Source organism: Prionailurus viverrinus, chromosome C1, assembly GCF_022837055.1.
Source record: "Prionailurus viverrinus isolate Anna chromosome C1, UM_Priviv_1.0, whole genome shotgun sequence".
NCBI classification, from domain to species: domain Eukaryota; kingdom Metazoa; phylum Chordata; class Mammalia; order Carnivora; family Felidae; genus Prionailurus; species Prionailurus viverrinus.
The window spans coordinates 26,049,936-26,075,687 of record NC_062568.1 but is presented as its reverse complement, the minus strand read 5'-3'; the positions used below and the strand labels follow the sequence as shown (position 1 = coordinate 26,075,687).

At 36.9% G+C, this 25,752-nt stretch overlaps 1 protein-coding gene and 1 non-coding gene across 4 annotated transcripts in view; both read left to right on the top strand.

The window, feature by feature from the left end:
• PARD3B (par-3 family cell polarity regulator beta) overlaps positions 1-25,752 on the top strand; it is a 1,023,096-nt gene that overhangs the window by 273,643 nt on the left and 723,701 nt on the right. The gene's annotated exons all lie outside the window — the stretch shown is intronic.
• LOC125174226 (U6 spliceosomal RNA) lies at positions 24,163-24,269 on the top strand. Its single transcript, XR_007155348.1, has one exon. It is a non-coding gene; the product is annotated as a U6 spliceosomal RNA (small nuclear RNA).

Here is a 25,752-nt window from a genome sequence, read left to right as displayed (position 1 = left end):
TTAACTTATCAAGGGAGATATAGTATTATTATTAAAGTGTTGTTATATTATAGTATTATATATAGTATTACTGTGGTTAGAACACATTATTTTGCATCTCAGAATTTAGAATTTTGTATTTCTGAAATGATGAATCAAGTGGATCAGGAATATTAAATATGCAGATCATATTTTACACAACCTAAGAGCCATATATAATAGATCAAATGATATGTTTGTCTAAAATACATCTAAATTACATCAGAGAGCAAAAATATAATGTGTGTATGTATGTGTGTTTGTGTGTGTGTGTGTGTGATATGTAAGTGCCTATATCTGAGTGTGTGTGTGTTTGTGTAAAGAAAATACTATGCTGACACTTTTTTTTTCCTCTGGGGGGTGTGATTATGGGTACTTTTTCTGTAGTGTCTATTTTAGAGATTTTTTTTACACTGATTACATACTTTATTGATCACAAAAATTATTGTAAAAGTGAATTTAGATGCTAGATAAAATGTAAAGAGAAACTTTTCTCTTTGAAATCAGTGGCCTCTACAGCAACAGTATCACTTCCCCACTTTTAAATCAACTTTTGGTGTCCAGTTAGAGGTCTCACCCTCAGTAGCATGAGGTGTTTAATTAACATCCAGTGGTGTATGATTGGATCTCCTGATGGCCATACTGTCCTATGAATTATTACAATGTAACATACATCCCAGTAATAACAATGATGTTATCCAGTAAACATGCATAGTCAGTGAGACTATGTAAGAATCAAAGCTTTTCCTGTTGTATGCTTGTGAGATAGTAAATACATAGTTCAGTATGTACTTTACAAAATGCTCCATCCTTTTTAAAATCTAGAAATATGTTAGAGATTAGTACAGTTAGCTTAATAGCTTTTAATATATAAATTTGGATTCATCAATTTAAAGGGTCTAAACATTTTTAATATTTGGATTTTCTTCTGATTAAAAACAAAAATTGTGGTCTTTCCAAAAGGGAGCTTAACCTGAGCATGTAACATTCAGTTTTGTAAAGTGATGAATTGGTTCTTTTTAAATAATATTTTGAAAGTTTGTTTATTTATTTATTTATTGATTGATTGATTGATTGAGAGAGTCGGGGGGGGGGGAGAGAGAGAGAGAGAGAGAGAGAGAGAGAGAGAGAGAGAGAGAAAGGAGGAGCAGAGAGAGAAGGAGAGAGAATCCCAAGCAGGCTCTGCATTGTCAGTGCAGAGCCCGATTTAGGGCTCAGACTCATGAACCTGTGAGATCATGACCTGAACTGAAATCAAGAGTTGGATGCCTAATCAACTGAGCCACCCAGGCGCCCCAGATGAATTTGGTTCTGAAGAAGTTTGTGAAGAGTCTCTTCAGCCTCGCTGTCAGTGACAAGCTCACGGCTCTGGAGAAAAGAGCATCTCTTCGTTGCTCCTTCTACTCATTTAGAAATTTTTGCCTGATCTCTGCTTCCCTTTATTTTTTTCTCTCTGGAATACTAATGAATGATAACACTTCTTTTGTGAGATAACCCATCATGTATTAGAAGAGCACCATTTGTCCTAACTTTTATTTCTTTTTTTTTTTTTCCAACGTTTATTTATTTTTGGGACAGAGAGAGACAGAGCATGAACGGGGGAGGGGCAGAGAGAGAGGGAGACACAGAATCGGAAACAGGCTCCAGGCTCTGAGCCATCAGCCCAGAGCCTGACACGGGGCTCGAACTCCCGGACCGCGAGATCGTGACCTGGCTGAAGTCAGACGCTTCACCGACTGCGCCACCCAGGTGCCCCTAACTTTTATTTCTAAGGCTTATTCCCAGCACCCCACTTGCAGTTTGGTGCATTCACCAAAACTGTCTTGAGCATGGTGTTCTAGACACTGGGTCTACCAATGTGAAAATGATAACACCGTGAGGAGCTCACAGGATAACAGGGGAGAGACAGATACATACTCAGGTAAATTAAATGAGAGTAAATGCTATCGTCGAGTGAATGACAAAGGGCTGTGGAAACAAGATCTCAAGGATTGAGCATTAAACAAGAAGAGGCTTTTCATGGAAGATCATATTTGAGACAGGTTTTAAGCCAAATGGAAATTCGTACTCAAAGAAGCAGAGGGAAGGTCACACTGTGCAGAGACAGTTTTTTATAAAATAAAAACTTTGTCCTTTTTTGTCAGTGTTATGCTTTGAAGATTAACACTTTCCACCTGACCATCATAGAACCCGAGGTAGCTTTCATTTTCTGTTTAATGTAAATTCTAGGGGAGCAATGACGTTGAAAACATTGTTTTTTCATGTTCAGACAAAAGTATTTATTGCTAGAAACTTGTAATATTACAGTATTTTTAATGAAGGAGTTGTTTGTCATAACTTTGTAGGTCCAACCCTGTTTGAGCTACTACACTTGGGTGAACTTGGTGCTTTAGGGTATTATAATAATTGTGACTAGTTATGTTTATCTCGGTACCGCATCAAATCTGTGCCCTTATAGCAGCATAACTTTCCATGGCTAAGGTCAACTGTGGTAACAAGGCACGTAACATGTCATTGTGTCAATTATTCTTTTCCTATGACAGATACTTTGTTAAAAAAGTAAAAGTATTCTCTTATTTCTAGTAAGCTAATTTTAGGACAACTTGTAGGCATCAGCCTTCTCATCGATTCTCTTATTTTCCATTTCTCTTTTAGAAATACTTTATTGTAAGCCTGTTCACAGCTTTTTGGTGACTTCTTGCACGTACTCCCTGCTTTAATCTGATATGTATGTGGCATCCAAATCCTTAATCCTCTTTGTAATCTTTTAGAGAGAAAGGTATGATTTAATCTTTCTTTTTCCATCACCCTGGAGATTCCCTGTATCTTTCTCTCTCTCCATTTTTCTTGGGTCTGTTTGTTTGTTTGTTTGTTTGTTTTGGCAATTTGGTATTCTCAGACTCAAAGAGAAAGGGTGGAAAATGAACTCAGTATAATCAATAGGAAGGAAAATTATCCAATTTTAAGAAACCATTTGGAGTCAAAGTTGAAAACTTGAGGAAAAACTCTGTCAGTGTTTGTAATGCTGGGTTTCTGATGGTTTTAATGTGTGAAGAGACCTGTCTCATTTAGCAGTAAATATTTTAGTGCCGCTTACAAAATATATGAATGTGTTTCTCTTAAAAGAGACCTGTCCACAAGGCTGTGTAGTTGTTTTTCCCTTACCCCCAGACACATAATCAGCAGGTAAAAGGAGAAGAGATGTACTTCTTTTCTCTATCAGAACTTCTACAGCTAGACAATTAGTCCAGTTTACTATTCCTAACATGATTAGAATAGTAGCAGCTTAGTACTTTGCGTCACATACAAAAATGGAGCTGAATAACAATTTAAGGTCCACAAATTAAAGGGTCAAAATTCTTCAAGATGTGGCAGCATTTCCAAAGTTATCTGTGATAGCTCTGTAGAAATAATTTCATGACCTTCACAATTCTATAGGACTTTTTGCTAATGAAGTTCTATTTGAAAGCCATTTATCTTCATAAAATACATAGAAAATTGGAAATGTCTTTACACCTAACTTTCTTTTCCTACAGATTTAATACTTACTGGCACATTTCCTGTAACTGCCATTGGTACATTCTTCTTTGTGATACCAATACAAACTTATCCCCTTCGTATGGTGTTTTAGAAGTTATACAGATTCTGTTTGTTTGTTTGTTTGATGTTTTTAAAAGTAAGAGTATTTTTAGTGTTTCCACCTTGATAATGCTTTTTTTTTTAATTTTTTTTTAACGTTTATTTTTGAGAGAGAGAGAGAGACAGAGAATGCAAGCGAGGGAGGGGCAGAGAGAGACGGAAACACAAGATCTGAATGAAGCAGGCTCCAGGCTCTGAGCTGTCAGCACATAGCCCAATGTGGGTCTCGAACTCATGAACCGTGAGATCATGATCTGAGGGCAAGTCAGATGCTTAACTGACTCAGCCACCCAGGCGCCCCGATAATGCTTTTGATCATAGTTTTCTTTGGATGAAAGTTACATGCATAATGAATGAGCGTCCAAATGTTCTAAGGCTCAATTGGTGGCAAAATTGATCTTGAAGGTGGTGTAATTTCGCTAGAGCTGAATGAATCAATTGGATTAGAGAGTGGGGATGGGACCATTAGTGTTATGTGCGTCAGATCTTTTTTTTTAATCTAAGATTTCTTCCTGTTTATACCATGTACAGTAGTCAAAATTAGTGCTTTAAATTAAAGCTTCAAAAGTATGCTTTTTCAACATCTGTTTAATTTTTTTCAAATGGAGTGCGCATAAAGACGGAGGTAATAAACAATTCATATTCTTTTGTAAAACATACTATTACCTACACGGCCATGAAGACTTAATTGTATGAGGTTTGCCAGACATGAAACCATGGCTGATAAAATTTATTTTATAAAATAAAAACTTTGAATGTCTTTTTTTGTTTTTCGGTCAGTGTTATGCTTTGAAGACCGATGCTTCCCACATGGAACCGGGAGATAGTTTTCATTTTCTTTTTAGTTAATGTAAAGCCTAGAAATGCAATAATACTGAAAAAGTTTCATCGTGTTCACACACAAAAAATTATTGCTGGAAACTTCTAAATATATTGTCTACCAAAAGTTGTCAGCCTGTATCTCACAATTGCTAATGTATCCGGAGTAACTAAACCACTCAGTCCCGATTACTCATTGAGACACAGATTGAGCTAGCTATAGTATAACCAACCCAAAGTCTTGACTGTTTTGCCTCTGCCAAATTACCCATTTTAATGAATATATTAAATCTGGGTTAAAAAAAAAAGTGAAGAAAAAGAGCCTATTATTTATTTATTTATTTTTTGCTATGTTATTTGAAAAATAGCTTTTAATACCACCTTGGTGGTACAGTAAGCGTCCAACTCTTGGTCTTGGCTCAGGTCATGATTTCACAGTTCATGGGTTCAAGCCCCGCATCAGGCTCTGCACCGAACCTGCTTGGGATTCTCTCTCCTTCTCTCTGCCCCTCCCCTGCTTGTGTGTACACACACACACACACACACACACACACACACGCTTGCTCCTTGTCTCTCTCTCTCTCTCTCTGTAACAATAAATAAACTTAAAAAAAAAAGCTTTTGACTCTAGAGCAGGAATAGTGTGTATGATATTGAGTACCATAGGGAAACATAATTGTACATTTTTGTGAGGAAAACAAGTATGTCCGTCCCATCTAACTACAATGACAACAATTAGAACCTAATCCTATAGAACTTTTTCCAAACAGTGGACATTTTTGAGTCAGTCCCCAGCCAGGGGACTGGCCATTTTGTCCCCAGCCAGGCCACTGATGAGGACAATACAAAGTAGCCACCCTGCAGCTCTGTTTACTTAAAGCTGCAGGTCTGTGCTTGTTATTTTTTGTTTCTGCCTGGTAGAGCTCCTTCCATCTTATGTGATAGGATGGATCTAGAGCGGAGGACATTAGTGCTGGGATGCTCCGGAACAACAGCATGGAGAATCACAGTCTCTAGGGCATCGTCGGCAAGAGAGCTCAACAGAAGGTGTCTTCCCACGCTGAGAGCACTCGTGCTAATACAGAATTACTCAGTCTTAGAAAACCCAGAGTGTGCAGATGGGGGCAAAGCAAAAAAACCTCCAGCCATTTTAACAGCATTCCTGTTTTTCTTTCTTCTTTTACTTATTTGTAAAGCTGGGAAAATGCCACTGTTGTGTCTTGGTGAGCCACAGATGCAACAAGTAGTGTTCTTGAATGATTTCGCATTAGTGTCCGTGTCTGCTCAGGTAATAACATGACTTGACCGTGTAGCTGTTGAAATGATTTTGTTTTTGGAGATGCAAATGTTCGAGGATATACAGATTTTTACACAGTAACTCGAATACTGGCTTTGCTTTGTCTTATGATGAGGGCGAATTTCCTGTGGTTTGTTTTTCTCTATTTCAAGTGAAAACAATGTTCTCTCTCCCTCTTCTATTGGGAATATACTGGTTTCCTCAGTTACACTGGTTAAGACATTTATGCTCTTTAAATAGGCCATTGTATAAGATGTAGATTGTCAACACTGAATCGCAGTGATAGCTAAATTTTTGCAAAAGTGAGTCTTTTGGTGCCAATACAACTTATGAAATTAAATCTAAAATAATGAGAGAGAATTTTTCACCTTGGGGGAAGTTAGAAAATAGGTGATATACAATAGCAAACTGAATTTAGAGGAGTTTGAGTGAGTAACACAATTCAGGCTGGTAATATTCCCGAAGGTTCAGCTGCCTCATAGAAAACTGAATATATGAATAATTCCCAGTCTGACTAAAAATTATTTGAAAAATTAAATTTTTCTTATTATTTAGGTTTCTTATCTCAGGATTAATCTTAGAGCCAAATAATGAGTTTGTGTGTATTTGTGTGTGTGTGTGTGTGTGTGTGTGTGTACTTAATAGCAGTTATTTTTCAAAGCAGTAGTCTCCTAAGAACTTCTCTAATCTATCTAGCATCTAAAATGCGGTGATGTAAAACTCCAAGGTGGCTACTAAATATTCAATATGTTGACACCAGCATGGGTGTGTGGGTGGGAGTGAGAGGGAGCAAAATGATTGTCCAGAATTTACATGCTGCAGAATTAAGGTGGTCTTGGATCCTTTCACTTCCTTTAAAGGGTAATGTTTTTCAAATGACGAGGATTAAGAACCTTAAAAAATAGTGATATGTTGAGAACATCTGGTACGAAGAGTTTTATAAATGATGAGGGATCAGTGTTAGAAAAGAATAGAATGTGTTCTTAAAGAATGAAGGGGGAGAATCTAATAATTAAGCTCTTTAAATGTGCCTGAAAAATTAGAGGGGTTTTCCCATTTAAATTTATCTTTTAAAAACTCCCTGGAGTGGGAGAATGTATTTTTTTTATAGCTGGTTAGGATTTCTGAGAATCATGCTAGGAAAAAAATGGCAAAACAATGTATTTTTTTTAACTTTAAAACATTTTGACTCTTGGTTGATGAAGAAAATTGCTCTGTGTGCCAGGGCCCACACTATGTGCTTCTTTCTTAATTTCTCCAGAACTGATTCACTGACACCAGCTACCTCCACTCCGCAGAATTGTTGCATTCCTTGAAAGGAAGCTGAGTCATTAGGAAATGTTCTAGAATAAGGGAAAGTGGGTCATTTTACTCGACTTGGCAACACGTTCATTGGTTTCAGAGCCATGATGGCAGAGTGACTTTCAGACCGAAGTGTGCATCAGAATCCCCTGAAGCCTGATCACTGATACAGGTTTCTGGTCCAGTGGGTCTGAACTAGAGGCTGAGAATCTACATTTCTAACAAATTTCCAAATGGTGCTGATGCAGCTAGTCTTGGATCCACACTTTGAGAAATGGTGGACTGGAAGAAAGTTGGGGAAAAAAAAATGGCTAGCCTTGGCCAAGAGTTTGGCAATCTGCTTCCCAGTCGGATAGACTAGGGAGCTACCTTTTATTAGTTACTAGTTACTGAGCTAAGTCTTGACATGCAATCTTCCATCCAGTCTCTGTGAGTTGCATTATGTTACACAATAACCTGTACAGAATTTCTTTCCTAAATTAACTTGCCCAAAGTTTAAAGCCAGGGGTACAATTGAATGTGGAGGTCAGCCCTTCTTTGGCTCTGAAGCCTCCCCTCTTTGCATCAAAACAGACTTTTGTGCTTCTTCCAGCAGTCTTTATTTCCTTTCTTTTTTGTTCATGTATGTTATTCAGAAAGTCTAAAGATTGCTTGTATTTTTATACCATTGATTCCTAAAATGATATTCTGACATGATAGCCCCCACTGTCAGGCAATACTAATTTTATTTAATAGTTTTGTGTATGAATAATGCTAAAACACAAATATCATGAAAGAACTTAAACTTTGTCAGATGCTTTTAGCAAATTAGTGGAGAGAATATGGAAACCACTCTTTCATGAGAAACAACTAGTTGGCCATGACCTATGTATGCCAGGAACAGTACAGACATTATGTCACCTAATTGCAAGTGAGCCTGCCCCAAAGAAGATGGTTACCTTTGGAACGTGTGCACACATTGTTGTTTTTTTTTTTTTATCTAAACTGATATCAGGGAATTATGTAATACTCTATATAAAAGCCACATAAATGTTCTTAAGTTTATTGACCTATCTGAGAGAGTAAATAATTTTAGTACCACCACAAGTAAAGTCACAGATAGGAAAATAACAACATGAGCTGCATTCTGAGCTGTGGATCACAGCCATTTAAAGTTTGATTGGCAATATTTGTTTTAAAATGCTAAATTTAATTTTTTAATTTAATATTTTAATTGTAAAATAGTTTGTATAGAAACTCAGCTTTATGAAATACGAAAAATGTTCTCAGTGAGATGTCATTAGTCATGTGTGTCATTAAAATACTAAATTCAAGTAAAAATTCTGGCAATAACTTGTGAGTATTTTGATGGCAGGGGCTGAGTGTGGATATGTGTTTTACATGATACATGTAGCCTACATAGTGCCATGTATATGATAGGAGTCAGTAAGTATTGAATGGTAAAGCATTATTTCTACTTAGTTATAAAATTAAAAAAAAATCTTTTTAATGTTTATCTTTGAGAGAGAGACAGAGTGTGAGTGGGGGAAGGGCAGAGAGAGAGGAAGATGCAGAATGGGAAGCAGGCTCCAGGCTCTGAGCTAGCTGTTAGCACAGAGCCTGACATGGGGCTTGAACTCACAGATTGCAAGATCGTGACCTGAGCCGAAGTCAGACGCTTAACCGACCCTAAACTGTTTTTTTTTTTTTTTTAGCTCAAATCAACCTGTTAATTTCTTTTATGAGAAAATTTTTACGAGATACTGGTTTCAAGTAAGAAGTTGGATCAGTATGTTATAAATTCCATTTTATTTCAAGCTTTATTAATAATCTCCTTTACTGATTTACCCATCTAGATATATCTTTAAAGTTATTATATTTTTATATGTGATTTTATTATCACTTAACCTCTGCCCCATCCCTTCTTACTCTGTATTCTCCCCAGTGTGCCACATTTTTAGGTCAAATTATTGACGAGGGGGAAAGATTAAAGATGTTTGAGATACAAACTCTCAAAGAGTACACATCTTAAAATAGGAAAATGCATGCTAAGGATTACCTAGAGCTAAATGAGAGTTGAAAATAGAAGCATGTGTTGAGTTGAAAGTCAATTTGGGAGAATGTAATAGAGTATAATCTGACAGGTGTTAATGTTACCCTCAAAGAGAATAAACTGGAAGCCATAAAAAGTATACATAGCCACTACTCATTATGTTCTATGATGTTCCTGCTGACTTAGAAAGAAGTACGAAGATGAAAATAACCAGTTTATGTAAAGTTGTATATTCTGATAATTCAAGATTTAACTTTCTGTCTCAAACAACTTTTTCATGTGGGAATTCTTTAGATGGGTGTAATTTATTTTGCACAATGCTTACAGAATTTTTTATTGTAAGCTTTATTATAGAAAGCATAAAAGACTGGAACTATATATTAATATTGTCCGTATTTTTCTCATAGACTAAAAATTACATTATTAGGTATGTAAGGAATAGTATCCAATAAAATATATTTTTACAATCTTGATGGTATTCATTTGTGCTTTACAATATATGAAAAATGAGTTCTAAAGATTGCACACATGCATGAAATCTGGTTTACTCTTGTGGAATATGAGCGTATGGCTGATGTCTTTGAATTCTGAGCACCTTGCATGGACACCCTTGCCTTTATATCGGCTAAGAGTGACTAGGTTATTATTTCATTTAACTTGAATATAAAATTGTAAGGGGCACCTGGGTGGCTCATCTGGTTGAGCATCTGACTTCAGCTCAGGTTATGAGCTTGTGGTCCATGAGTTCGAGCCCCGCGTCGGTCTCTGTGCTGACAGCTCAGAGCCTGGAGCCTGCTTCGGATCCTGTGTCCTCCTCTCTCTCTGCCCCTCCCCTGCTCATGCTGTCTCTCTTTCTGTCAAAAATAAACATTAAAACAAAATTTAACAAAATTGTAACTTCACAAGTACACATCAATCTCAAACTCCCTGGGGAGGTTTACTATTGAAAAAACATCTTGTTCTCCAGATTACTCATATAGATAATAATTGTTTTGAGCAATATTTTTGAGAGTTAACCGTCACTCTCACCTGTGGAAAGTTTTGATCCAGCATTCAAATGCTACACATTATCCTAGAGAAATACACAAGTATGTACTCTGCAGAATCGTTAAAAAAAATGCTAATGGTTATCAATGAGAAATGTTTAAATATACTATGATCATATTGTAGAATACTAGACAGTAGTTAAAAGTGCTATTCAAGCTTTAAATGCCAGACGGTGTTTCTTATTCCATTGTCTTCAATTTTTCTTTGGATGAATATATTACCTCCTTGGTTAGAGGAAATAATTCTTTTGCCAGGGGATTCTGACTGCCTGAAATGTGTTCAACTTCCTGAACCACAGAGAACATGCCCAGTGTCCCCAACCCCCCTCGGAATCCTCCTCCAACACATCTTCTATGACTGGGGATAGAAGAAGGGATTATAGAGCCACACCCAGTGGGATCATTCCTAGCTTATAAAATGTATTGCATATTTTAAAATATTCGTGTTTTAACTTTGTTAATGTTCTTGTGAGACACATATAGCAAAGACTGTATGTAAATATATACGGACCGTTTTAGTAGTCAAATAGTCCTATGTAGTCACTACACAGATTAAGGGAAAGACAATTCCCACAAAAATTTATATCCCTAAACAATATAATGTTTACGTAGACATGTTTGTTTCTTGATGGAAATTTATAACACCTGTTCTTCTGGAACTTGCTTTTTGCACATTATGCTTTTAATTTGTTCCTGTTGACACGAATCCGTTGTCAGTACTGGTCATCCATTGTCAGAACTTTAAAGCAATGGTTTTCAAATCGTTTTGACTGGCAGCCACCACAAAAAATATGTTTGCATTGCAAATGAGTACATACAGAGAATTCAAACTGAAGTTTCACAAAACAATACTTATATTTATTATGAATCAAGGGCTCTTGTATATTTTATCCCATTCTACTTTATCTTAAAAAAAAAAGATTGTAGGGCATCTGGGTGGCTCAGTCAGTTAAGTGGAAGGGTTGACTCTTGATCTCAGCTCAGGTCTTGATTTCAGGGTTGTGAGTTCAAGCCCTGTGCTGGGCTCCATGCTGGGTCTGAAGCCTACTTAAAAAAAAAAAAAAAGAATTTGCAACACAGTAATCTGATTTGATCTCAGTCACTACATAATAATTACAGGAGTACATCAAATTGGTTTCCTCATCCATTTTACTGTTTATGGATATTTTGGTTGTTTTCTCCTGTCATTCTCAAGAACGGTGCTATCGTGAAGATTGTTGTACACATCTCCAGGTCCTCGCTTGCTAGATTCTTTCTAGTAATGGAATTGCATGATTTTTGGGTATGTGATTAACTTTCAGTGATATTATCAAGCTAGTCTCTCGTGTGGTTGCAATATCCACTCCCACCAACTGGGTAAAGGAGTCCCTATTGCACCATTCCTTTGTAATAACATTGGCCCAACTTTTTAATTGCTGCCAGTCAAGTGGGTATAAAATGATACCTCATAGGAGTGCCTGGCTGGCTCAGTCGGTAGAGAATGTGACTCTTGATCTCTGGGTCATGAGTTTGAGCCCCATGTTGAGCATAGAGATTATTTTAAAAGATAAAGGTAAAAGAAAATCATACCTTGTAATAATCTCATTTATGAATTCTTCTAATTGTCAGTGAAGTTACATATTTTCATGTGTTAATAAGTCATTTATGTCTTCTAAAAGATGCACTCATGACTTTTGCTCATTTTCCCTTTGCATTGTAGGATATTAATTTGTTAACTTTTTTTTTCACGTCCTGAATATTAATATCTTGTCAGTGTTGGAAATGCTGTTCTTCTGTTCTTGGTGTTTTATTTCACTCTTTTATTTTGATGAAGGAAATTCCTTAATACACTTAAATTTGTCATTCTTTATGAATTGTTTTTTAAAATCTTGTTTAGGAAATCCTTTCTCATCACAATGTCTTAAAAATATTAAATGTATATTTTTAAAGTTTATTTACTTGTTTTGAGAAAGCGAGAGAGTGAGCATGAGTGAGAGAGGGGCAGAGAAAGAGGGAGAGAGAATCCCAAGCAGACCCCTCATTGTCAGTTTGGAGCCCAACATGGGGCTCGAACCCATGAACTGTGAGATCATGACCTGAGCTGAAACCAAGAGTCATTCATTTAGCTGACTGAGCCATCCAGGCACTCCTAAATAAAACATTAATCTATCTATAGTTCATTGAATATTATGTGATGTAGGGGTCTCATTTCATTTTTTAATTGGATAACTAGCTAACCTGGAACCATTTAATGAAAATCCAGCCTTTCTTCAGTGATGAAGTATGTCATAAATGGCATGAATCTGTTCCTGAGCTGTTTGAGAGCCATCGGCCAATTTGCCTATAGCTTTAAAATTCTTGTTTTACCCATTCATTTAACATATTTATTGAGTGCCTGTTGCACAGTATGTTCTTCTCTAGATGTTTGAGGTAACTCAGTGAGCATCACAAAGATTCTTGCTCTGGGGAACAGATACTGTATTACAGGGAGACAGACACTTAAACAATACATATTAAGTAAGTCATATCGTTTGTTAAAGGTGAGTTTTATTTTCCTGTCTCAGAATAAAAATTAAAGCAAAGAATTGAGATGGATAAGGTTGTGGAAAGGGCTGTGTTATCTAATTGGATGGGCTCATAGGTAGAGCACGCCCCTTTATCTTGATGTTTTTCTTCAGGGCTGTGTTATTTTTTATGTGTTAAAGTGTATAACTTTTTGATTTCCCCATAAAAATTTCAGAGTTAGCTTGTTAAGTTTCATGAAAAAAACTAGATGACTTAAGATGTGTAATTAATAAAGCTTTAAATAGCAAATACTCTTTTTTAAAGTCTCTTCCATTTCTGCTATTAGAAATTAATTTTAGTAGGTATAAGATTATAAATTGACAATTGCTGTCAGCACATTCGAAAACATCATTCCATCGTTTTTTTTTTTTTTTTTTTTTTTTGGTTTCTGTGATTGTTGGCAAGATATCTCTTCCTAACGCACTCATGGTTTCTTTATCTATTCTTACTGTTTTTAACTTCTTCCTCTCTTGTTTTTCTTAAGTTTCATTATGATATGCATAGATGTGAGTTTTTGTTTTTTAAATTTATCATGTTTGAGATTTGTGGATATGAAGTTTGTAAACTCTTGGTAGTTCTGGAAAAACTTAGAGTAGTTATCTCTTTAAATATTTTGTCTTGACTATTATCTGTCTGAAATTTGTACTAAATACCTGGTGGACTGTCTGCCTGCCTTCCCTGACTCTTAAATCACATATTCTTATATTTTGCACCTCTTAATTTCTATAGGCTCCACATGGATTGCTTCTTCAAATCTCATTTTTTATTTCATGATTTTTTTTCCTTCAGCAGTATCTAACATACTATGTCACATTCTTCTTGTTTTTAATTTCAACTGTTTTTTCCCCCTTTGTTCTATGTAAGACCAACTCTATCATTTTATGGTTAGTTATTCTTTGTTTTCAGTTTTCTTTTTATTTCTTTAACACATGAAACCATTATTTTACATTCTCAGTTTTAACATTCTGATATGTGAGCTCTCTTAAGATTTGATTCTACTGTTTCTGCAGGCCTTTTCATTCATAGTGCCTTATGAGTTATTTTTTTTTTCTTATTTAAGGTTATATTCTTGGGGCACCTGGGCAGCTCAGTCAGATAAGCATTTGACTTCAGCTCATGTCAGGATCTCGCAGTTCATGGGTTCGAGCCCCGCGTCGGGCTCTGTGCTGACAGCTCAGAGCCTGGAGCCTGCTTCAGATTCTGTGTCTCCCTTTCTCTCTGCCCCTCCCCTGCTCATGCTCTGTCTGTCTCTCTGAAAGATAAATAAACATTAAAAAATTTTTCTTTTAATAAAGCTATATTCTTTAGAAATCTGTGAGAATTTATTTAGAATAATTGTGTGTCTTTTCCTGCCAGCCATTTGGGAACACTTCTACTCAATCGTTTTAAATTCCCAAGATCTAGTGTTTGTGATTTAGGAAGGATGCATGCTTTCAGATGTGATTTCTTCCCTCCTCCCTTTTTACCTACCGCCAATGTCAAGATAGTCAAGTTTACGTGCTGCTCTCTTACATGTAGGCAATATCTCAACACCGTGCAATGATAATATAATGTTTTTAAGCCCTAGATTTTCATGAATATCTTCTGGAAATGGCCACTCTAAACTCGTTATCTTCAACCTTCCCTAAAGGCCATTTCCTTTTTCCTATAACCCATGCAAATGAAGTATGTCAACATTACTAAGTTTTGTCATATATGCTACAAATAAAATCAGACTTTAGTGTTTACCAATTCCTTGGGTCCCTCTTTCACTTGAGTTTAGCCTGTATGGATTCTTTATTGCTTTTGGTTTATAACTTTTATTTTTTAATTGAAAAATGTTATCTGGCTTTGTTATGTTTTTCATTTAGAGTTGCATTCATCTTGCTAGAAGCTGAAGTTTTGTTAGTCGTTAACAATTTTAAAAATTCATCTCTAAGGTTCTTTTTGAAGTACTTGTTAAGATTCTTTAAGGTTGTTTGCTAATTTATCATGATTGTATCACTCTAGTTCTGTGATTTAGAGGTTGCTTGGGTCTATAAATTGACTTTATGAAAATCCTTGCAACACATAATTTTAGGGAGGAAAAATGTCACGAATGAGAATTAGTGGCTATTGAAAAAAAGACATCCACTGAGATTTAAGAGTCAAATTTGGGGTCTATTAATCTTGACAGAATAATTAGAAAGCTGTCATTTTTCAAGTAGATAGAAAAATGAATACTCTGTAGGACATACAGGACACCCAGAGCCTCCTGAGAATTAGGATTATTTCTAAATTCATAAATGACTGTATGTATATTCTTACAGAAATTCTTTTGGTAAGTGTATTTATAATTACGACTTCTCAACTCGGCCACCCTGCTTTGCTGTCTCAGCATATGACTAGGCTGCACCCGACCTTCCTGCCACCTTTCAGATGAGCGCAGTTGGAGGTGCTGAATCCCAACCATTGTGAGAAGCATGTTGGCCTATGCGGAATACTGAAGTGCTGACATGTTTCTCATCTACCTTCTAAGCCTTCCATGACATTTAAATCTTAGTACAATCTTATCATACCCAAACAGTAATTTAAAGACTTTTAAAAGACTGTATTTCTACCTATTAGGGCTTTATGAACATTGGATTAATGATTGATTAATGACACCTTACTTAGCATTTGTAAGAATGGGACAACCTTAAAGGAAAAAAATTTTTCAAAACCCTATTTTTTTCTTATTCCTGATAGTATATACTTACTTATGGCTGGGATCTATATTTAAGTTAGCATTGGAATATTTTTCTTGCTGGCCTCTGTAATCCTTAAAAGCTGGAGTTAAAAGAGTATATTCTTTTATAGGAAGATAAGTTATCCTTTAGTGTTTCTCAAAGTAGTTACGGTTTCTGCTAATGGAGAGATGGAAAATGAGTACGTAAAGAATGAAATGTTATTTACTTTTCTAATAACTAATGACATCTAGTATCCTATGTGCACACGTAACTATGCATATGCCCACACGTACACACGCAGCACTCCTTCTGAGCTGGCACACGTTCGTCTAGCTCTCAAATGGTCGTGGGTCAGCCTCAACAACTTGAGCGGCTTGCTTTGGCCAAACTCCATTGTTTGCAGATTTGCTAGTTGAAGCTTAGTTTACGTTTTATCTCACACTGAAAACAGTATTTGATGTGAAATTTGGTGGTCTGTTATACCTGTTTTGCTGTTCTTTCTCTTGATTTTCCTACTCAATAAATATAAATGGGAAGGACCTGTCATCATTGAATCCGTTCTTCCGGTAGAAAAGAAGTAATTGAAGCCATTGTGTCCCCTTGATGTTTTGCAGAAAGGAAACCTTTCTGGCACAGCCGAGATTTTCATTTTATTGTAACTGGGACTCATAAGCTTTTGAGAGCTGGACCTGCGTCAACAGCCTTAATCAGTCAAACTATGTAGATGTGTATACGATTAATGAGGTGGATGTGGTGAAAGCATGCAAAAGGCTGAGGAAGTTGCTGCGTTTGGTGATCCTGGTTCAACAGAAAGTTGCTGACTTAAGTGTATGTCATGAGCGCATTGTATTTGCTTAATTCCAGTAGGCGGTGCTGGGAGGTATCCCTGACTCTCAACTTTTGGTGTGATACTCTTTATCTTCATCATCTAAATGACTGCTGACCAAATGCTGATGTACCAGACTCCACTATGAGTTTTCATACTTTGTGAGCCAAGACAAGGACTGTGGTTAATGCGTCTTATATGTTTTGCATAATGTCTCACAGTACTCCACACGTGGTAGATGCTGTCTTTGTATGGGTAGCTTGATCATTGTGACTGTCTGGCAAATTGCACTGAGTGCAGTTCCAGGAATCCTATTGTTACCATCTGGTGAAGTCAGAGAAATAAGTGCAAAAGTACTGTGGTCTTCTCCCTCCTGCACTGAAGAGTTTATTAGGCTGGCATTTTTACTAGAGTGTACTTATTTTTCTGGTAGGAGTTTTCCTTAGATCTGGGAAAGTGCTCCTAAAGGTCAGAACAACCGGAGTGATACAGAATTCCCAAATGGAATGTCAGTGATCAAGGCCATTGGAATATGAAGCATAGTGACTTACTCTAGTTTATACCAGTGTGTTGCATTATTTTCCATTTAGCCATCTTGGTGAGACACATCCTTCCTTCCCTTTCTGCTTTTCTTTTACACTCACCGGCAATGACTGGTGAATAAGAACAGGAAATATCGAAAATCTGCCTGCCCAGATGATTTTGCTATTTGTAAGCTCTGGAGGAGTGTGGCAAGAGTAGTCACCTTCCCCCACTCCCTGCTCAGTCAGGTGGCTTTCCCCAGGGCTTCGGAAACAACAGATCATTGGGAGAATAATGGAACGTTGGAAAGATACAATAAAATAGAATTTAACCTCTTGTTATCATGAGTGGCAAACAAACATTATACCAAGCTAGAGTCTGAATTAAAAAAAAAGTTTTACAAATATTTATTTTAGCATTAACTTTAAAACATGATTCCTGGGGTGCCTGGGTTGTGCAGTTGGTTAAGCGTCCCACTCACGACTCAGGTCATGATCTCACAGTTCGTGAGTTCGAGCCCCACATCGGGGCTGTCAGCACAGAGTCTGCCTGGGATTCTCTCTCTCCCTCCCTCTCTGCCCCTGCCGTGCTTGCTCTCAATCTCTCAAAATAAATAAGCTTAAAAAAACCCCACAATTCCTTGCTAGTTATCAATTTCTCTATCAAATTGTATTTGAAATTGCACTTAAGTATTTTACACAGGTTACACAGATTAGAAAGCTTAGTTCTGTCATTGTTAATAAATGGACACATTGCATTTGAAGGCTCATTATCAACTGGCCAGGATAATGATCTCAACAAAAATACAAAGACCACACTTTTGAACTATCTTTTTTTTATAGATGGTTTTCATGGGTGAAACAGTGTGAGTATGAAATCAATACAACTCCTACAGCATGATATAAAGAGAGGTATTAGGAAGTAAAATGACAACAGTGTTTTGTATGTGGCTGGCCTTTAACACAGTCAGGAGAGGTTTTATTCTTTTTAGGTTCTTGTAACAAGTTTTGCTTGGCAAAAGCCGCCATTTTGGGGGGTTGTTTTCTTTACCGTGTTTTAGATTATTGCTCTTTTAAATTCCAGTGGAGTGCTCTGCTCTTTAATTTTCATAATTGCAATTATGCAAAATATTATATAGTAAGTATATAAGTATCGTAAGCTAGTTAAGGCTTATTACAACTTCCTATGATAATACATAAAGGTAATTTTATAATAAAGCATATGATTGTGTATTGCCTTTTGTTCAACATTTTATGTGTCCATATTGAAAAAGAACATAGTCCTACTTTTTCTACATACAATTTGGAACATTGTGATAAACATTAAGCAAAAATTTTATCAGAGTTGAGATTTAAAGAGTGGAAAAGATCCATATATACAACAAGTGCTTTAAGCAACAGATTTCAGAGGATTAGTGTATTTCCCAAGAGACTAAGGCAGTGTGCCTCTGGTTGTGGTCTTAATGTGCTGGAGACAGGCAATAATTCTGCAGAAATGCAATGCTCCATAGTGTCTTGTTTCTTAATTATAAAAGCTATTCTAATTATTCCGTTGTAACTTATTTAAGTTTAAAAGACTCACTAACTTAGCTAAAATTTCTTTAATTGAGATGGAAAGGGGACTGTTGAATATTGTTGTCACTAATAAAATATATAATAAAGAGGAACCCACCATGATCTGGTTTGATGTCTTAATGAAAGTTAACATGGTGAAATTCTTTCCAGTACTAAGTCACTGAATGCTATTTTTTACTTAATTCCTACCAAATATTAATGTCTTGGAGTTCTTTGGATTATTGGAATATCAGAATATGCAGGAGTTTGCTAGAAAGGGTTACCCTTTTGCCTTTTGGCATTATTTTTGATGTTACGTTTGCTTTGTAACCACCTTTCTTTTTTACCGTTAACAACAGAAGTATCCAGTCCTTTATCAAATTACATGAAGTATTGCTATGTGCTAGATGCAATCTGAATAACATGTTTCCTAATTTTAAGAGTCTATGAGAGGGACAGTTGGATAAGTTCTTGACTGTAGGGCCATGTGAGCAACCCTCCAGAATGTTGAAATAGAGAGGGAATTTTAGAATCACAACAAGGGCATCTCAATCAGCTTGGGGAGTCCAGGAAGTTGTCTTGGTGGATGTCACTCTTGAGCAGAGTCGGGAATAACAATTTAGCGTTCGCTGGATGAAGCCTGGATGCATGAAAGAGCTGGGACAGGTTGGTAGGCAGGGTTGGGGCACATGGGGCCCCGGGTTCAGCAAACTGCAGTCATCGTTCAGGCTTCATTCTATGCCAGGCTTGTATTACACAGAATAAATGCAACTCACAAGCTCAGCAAACTAAACAACAAGCTAACGACTGTAACAAATAATTAAGTGAATAATGAACGAACTTTGGAGAAAAACAAACAAAAAGAGCCCCAAATATGAACTGAGCATTCTTTATGCAGCGAGCATGGTACTAGAAGCTGAGGAGATAATACTGAACACAACAAATATGATCTTTACCCACATGGGCCTCAGTCAATTATAAGTTGTGGTAAATGCCAACTAGGAAGTAAAGGATTTGAGAAACTGATGATACAGAAGTTTTACTTAAATGTAGGCAGAGGTCAAACAAACGTTTTAGAGGAAGGGGTGTTATGCATGAGACTTCAAGGAAGCGATGGAGGCCGCGATAGAAGAGCAAGGGGTAGAACATTCTAGATCAAGTGAGGGGAGCATATGTGGATCTGAGGTGGAACAAACAGAGCTTGGAAGGAACATAAAGAAACTAACAGTGGAGTAAAGTACACAAGAGAAACAGTGATGTAAGATGAGGCTAGAAAACAATAGAAGCACAAGACGTTGGGGACCCAGAAACTGAAGGTTGAGTAAATTGAACAAAGATGTGAGGAGCCAGCTCTTTTCCTGGTCTGCATCAAAGTGGTGCAGTTCAGGCAGACCTCGGGGGGGATTTTTCTTAATACTTTTTTTATGGCAACATTTTTTTAATGTAGTAAGGAAAATGGACAGGTGAAGTAGAAGTGATGAGAATGATCGAAACCAAGAGTGCACATTTAAAGAAGAATATCTCAAAGAAATGGAATCTAGTTCGAAAGGAGGAGGAGGTAAGGTAAGCAAGATAGTCTAGATGATCTGCTGAGTGACAGTGAAGCAGAAAATAGAGAATAGCGATAGAAGATTCGGGAGAACACTAATGGTCCCATTGTTGTCCACCAAGGATATGTGGAAAGTGAACTTGGGTGAGCATTCCATTGTGAAAGACATACAGCGAACATTCAGTAGCTTTCAGAATGGCTGATGTCTTTGGGATATTGGACCAAATGTCTCCTAAACAAAAGATACTCTTTCATTCTGTTCAAATGGATGAATATTAGAAAAAAAGGGAATAGTAGTCTCTTTATCATAAAGGTATATAAACTTCTAAGATTTCAGATCAGGGGTGTGTGTGTATAGTTGTGTATAGTTGTGTGATGTCCATGGTGGTATAATTAGATGACTTTGAATGATTTTCTTCTTTTTACCCTCCCCTATTTGAATTAAAAAAAAAAAAGAAAAAAGGAAAGAAAGAAAGAAATCCACCACTCATCAGTCATTGCTAAGCTGGCAGCAAAACTCCAAACATTATCTATTTTTCTATCACTCTTCCAATGCTACATATCACTTCCCTAATGAGCTTTCAGCATCTTTTTTTTCCCCAAATTTCTTTGGCTAATATGATTGACAAGCTTCATGAAGGCACAGCCTTCTTCATCAGTTCATGACTTTGTACCATGCATTTTAGGGAAGAGCCTCCTCATCAGAAAATAACTCTTATTCTTGATACAAAACTGTTTGTATCAGTTTTTCCACACTCAGTACCTTTAAGGGTCGTCCTGCTTGCAAGAGAGTTCACCCCGAGAGAGAAGGAACCAGGCAAATGTATTTCCCCAAAGATCCTTGATCATTTGAGGAGATGAGAGTGGGTTTTGAACACTTGCTATCTTGCATTTGTGTTTCAACCTAACCCCCACAGAGTTCATCTGTGTTTGTAGCTTCTAACTTTGTATTAGCTTCCAAATGGATCTAATAGTATATTAATAAGTTTAAACTTATGGAAACTATTTAACCAATAATTTTAACAAATAATGTATTAAGGCCATCATGTTAACCTTTTAATTTTCATCGTGTACAATGTTTTTCAAGTATCAGAATCACTGTGATTTAAAATACATTTATTTTGGGGCACCTGCGTGGCTCTGACTTTAGCTCAGGTTGGGCATCTGACTTTAGCTCAGGTCATGATCTCACGGCTCGTGAGTTTGAGCCCTGCATTGGGCTCTGTGCTGACAGCTCGGAGCCAGGAGCCTGCTTCAGAATCTGTCTTAGTGTCTCTCTCTGCCCCTCCCCTGCTCATGCTCATGCTCTGTCTCTGTCTGTCTGTCTCTCTCCAATATAAACAAACGTTAAAAAAGGAAGAAATTAAGAAAATACATTTGATTTTGTCTCAATTAGAATTTATGAAAACATTCTTCTGTTTTAGAATATTTATGGCTTTTAACTCTAACAAAATTATGTGTCATTCCCATGTTTCTGATACTCTACATGATTTTAATATTTGAGGAAAACTGAAAGTCTTGAGGAACTTTCCCCATTCCCATATTTTAGTGAAATTGGGATATAAAATCTTAAATGTGAAGTAAATGCCATTTCTGTAGAAATTTTGTTAAAAATAATATGCTTTAAGGCAAAAAGTGGTTGTGTGAATTAAAAGCAAAATTTAAGAGCTATTTTCTTTTTTTCTTCTTGAAGTAGAATAATAAATAATGTGAAGTTTTACTGAGAGATAATAGTATTCAACTATAAGAAATATATATCGTTTTATTATGAATAGAAATTTTGGAAATCAGAGCTAGAGTTTTGTAATTACACACATTTTAGGGGTGGAAAGCATGTTATTTTTAGAAACTGATGCGAATAGCCATATGCCTCAACATCAAGGTCTGTGGTTTACAAATCTAAAAGATTTAAAAGAAATGTGAAGGTTAATACAATAAGAGTGTCCTCCACCATTTGTAAAGATCAGACATGCCTACAGAGAAGAACATTACCATCTGTACAGATGGAGAAACCTCAGATGTTGTGGCTTAAAATATGTGTATTTTCTGACATTTGGGTAGAATGATATAATTTCTTATGAGTGAACTTGATTCCTGACATTCACTTAAATGCTAATTTAATTTTGGTACAGGAATAGCGAACTTTCCAAATTTCATGGTTGTTGAGTTATCCTGGGTTTCTGATGAGTGATTGGGAATAAAAAGGGCCTTCTTCTGAAGCCTGAGCAGTGATGGAGACATTAGATAAATTCCCAGTAGCTACAAAGCTAGAAAGAAAACCTCTTCAGCATAATCCACAGCAAAGCCTGAAACTCTCTTGCTTTAAGGAATTTCCTGGCGGCCTTAGGGAGAATATTAATCGAACTCTTTAGGCTTAACCTCCATAAGAGACTGTTATGCAGCCCTTGTTGTTTTTACTTTAAAGTCAGGAATTTTAAGTAGATTAGAAGGAGGAACATTGCAGTGCAGCATAAAGTTAACATTATACTGTTAATAACATTCAACTGAATTATTAATTTCCACCAGAAGTTGTTTTTAAAGTAATCAGGATTAACCGTAGGAATAAGGATTGCTTTCCCCTCTTTGCTTCTTTTTCCAAAGAATATTTCATTAAGAATACCTTATAAAAACAAAAAGGGAACATAGCCATAAAAACTTGTTATATTAATGACTGATTGTGTTAATCTACTGTAGCTGTCTAATTCTTTATCCCGACAGGGAAGGAGAAAAAAAAAAATCAAAGGAAATTGTTCCTGTTCAAATTGTTGAGTTTTTTGTCCTCTCGAGAACGGGTGGGTTAGAGAACAATGCTTGGGATGATTACCAAAAGTGTATAGAATCAAAAGGTGCTGGTTCTCTCTCTCTCTCTCTCTCTCTCTCTCTCTCTCTCTCTCTCTCTCTCTCGGCGAAAGAACCATTTGAAATAGCACAGAGGCAACATGGCCTGGGCACAGAAGCAGGGTGGCTGGCAGATGGTACCACAGGCTGGAGAAGCTGCTGGCAGATGGCATGGACTATTTGAGCAACAAAGACACTTTTGGCTACCGATGCTAAGAGTTGGAAAGAAAGAACAAGACAACTTCTCCATGTTGCCAGCTCGTATACAGAAAAGGTTTTGGCAGAATGGAGACTGATAAAAGATATTCGATCGTTAGCTACAAGAAAAGTGAAGAGACGTTATTAAGTTTCATAAAACGTGCTCCCTCTGGTGTGATTTGAACCTAGTTTCGTATGGAAGAGCCCTTTAGAGATCATCTAAACCAGCTCTGCTCACTGAATATTTGGGCACACACATTCTGTTTTTATTCCCGAAAAGATACGTCTTCAAAACTTTATATTAGGTGGTAAGATTGTAGTTTCATGTTGTAGGGATTAGGAGTGGTTCTTGATTGTCAATTTAAGGAGCCCTTAAGCCGTGTTTGGATGCTGAAATCGTGTGTGGTGAAGTCATGTTTGGCTAACATGACATATGGGCTTAGAGCTTTACCAGCAAAAGGTGTGCAGAATTGTGTCTCTGAATTACTTTGGGGGTTCTGGTCATTATCACATGTATCACATTTGTTTCCTGGAGCCTCTGAAGCCACCGTAACAAACAGTCACTTAGTTCCTAATGATTTCGTTGGGGCTGCTCCAACTTTTCATTTGTAGCTCTTTCACTTCTTGCTACCTCGTCTCCCTCTGTACCTATTGTTAGATATTGTGTTTCCAGAATTAATTAACTTAGATAACTTTTACCTAATACCTTTTATGTGTAAGCAGTACTTTAAACTGAAACATATAACTCTTACTCTAAAATAATTATTTACATATATCCAGGACAGCATTAAAAATACTTAGGAATGTTTAAAATCAAATAAAATTGAAACACATTACCAGAAATAGAAAAGCCAATTCCATATGCATTCCTAATAATTATATCTCCCTAGCTCACTGAAGTTTAAACTGTTAGTCTCTCAATTATTCAGAGAACTGCCAAGATTCTAGATGTAATTGAAAATGCCACTGAACTGAGATCAAAAGAGATCAGTAAGATATATTCAAAATGATGTCACCCAAGATGCCTGTGAGCCACCGAAATTGCCATCATAATGATTATTTAACTTTTGAGAAGCCTTCTCTTAGAGATTTTGGATTCTTGCCTTCCCCTGTATTCTGTCAGTCTTTGTGATCTGATTTCTGTCAGAATGCTAGAAGCCCTGATTGGAACAGAAGGCAACATGCCGAAGTAGGAGGGTATGAAGGCACAGAGATAGTTTAGCATGAGGGAGCACCCATAAGAACTACTCAGTAACTGAAGGGTGAAATGATGTCTTCAACAATTCAAGGGAGTGCTTGCTTCAAGGAGCACATATCCTGAAAACTTCCAACGATACAGAGATTAGTGTGGCCCCTGCGCACGGATGACACACAGATTTGTGAAGCTTCCAGATTTATAAAAATTTTTTCCAATGGGGAAAACATGTATTTCAATAGACCATAATTAAGACATTTAAAAGAAAATTTTCCAAAATACAGTCAGTTTTTTTTTGTTTTGTTTTTTTTTTTTTTGCAGGGGGGGAGCACTTCTGGGCAAAAATATGTTTTCTAGAAAATCTTCTGATTTATAAATTTTGATTTCATACTTACCTCAAAGAGAGTTAAAGTTATAGCCAGTATTTTTCATAAGTTGGAAATTATGTTTAAAATCTTTGTTTAGGGGTGCCAGGGTGGCTCAGTCGGTTGAACATCTTGACTCTTGATTTTGGCTCAGGTCATGATCTTGCAGTCATGGAATTGAGCCCTATTGTCAGGCTCTGTGTTGAGTGTGGAGCCTGCTTGGGATTCTCTGTCTCTCCCTCTGCCCTTCCCTCACTTGGGTACATGCTCTCTCTTTCTCTCTCTCTCATAAAAATAAATAGAACCTTTGCTTAGAGGACTATGCCTTTCTAGTCTACATATAGTATCTACTCCCAGAGGTACTATTTCTTCCTTGTCTTCCTCATTATGATAATGATAGTGGGAGTGGTGGTACTGTAATGGAAACTGGGGGGTCACACAAGCCAGGCAGCCCTCATTCTACCTTAGTCTTAGGTCGGTCACATTACTTAATCTCCCTAGATCTCTGCTTTTTCACTTATAAAATAAAGGTGTTGGCTTTTCAGGTCCTCTCTTACTTAATCACTCAAGCTTGCCTTGCCACTCCAGGGTCCAACTTCTAGAAAAGAGGAAGGATTGGTATGGATTTATCTGGAAGCCACGGAAAAGGAAAGTAAGATCCAGAAAGCATACACTAATAGAGGTTTGATTATAAAGCATTTGGGATCTTATTCCAAATTTACAAGTAGACTCTTGCATTTCAATGTCACTTTCTTTTTCTGTGAAATAAGAGAGTTTATTCAGCCAGATGAATCTGTACGGTTTTAACTGTATCGAAGACTGATTTCTAGTTAAATTCATGATTCTTGTTCTTTTTTTTTAATTTGTTTTTAACGTTTATTCACTTTTGAGAGAGAGAGAGTCAGAGCGCAAGCAGGGATGGGGCAGAGAGAAAGGGAGACACAGAATCTAAAGCAGGCTCCAGGCTCCAAGCTTGTCAGCACAGAACCCGACGCAGGGTTCGAACTCACGAACTGTGAGATCATGACCTGAGCTCAAGTCGGATCTGAGCCACCCGGGCGCCCCTCATGATTCTTGTTCTTGTCCTTCTGCAAGAGGAAGCTCTCACTGGGACATTCTCATCATTTTTGTACTAGAGTCCCACCTATACGTCATCCCTTTTCCCCATCTATCACTCACTTTCTCTACCAGTGTGATGTATTTTATGGCTTTGCATTCTGGGATGAGAGACATGGAGCCTGCCTTATTCATCCCTGCGTCTCCAACATCTAGCCAAATATTTGTTGACTGAATTAATGTAAACATTTCTAGCCATAACCTGA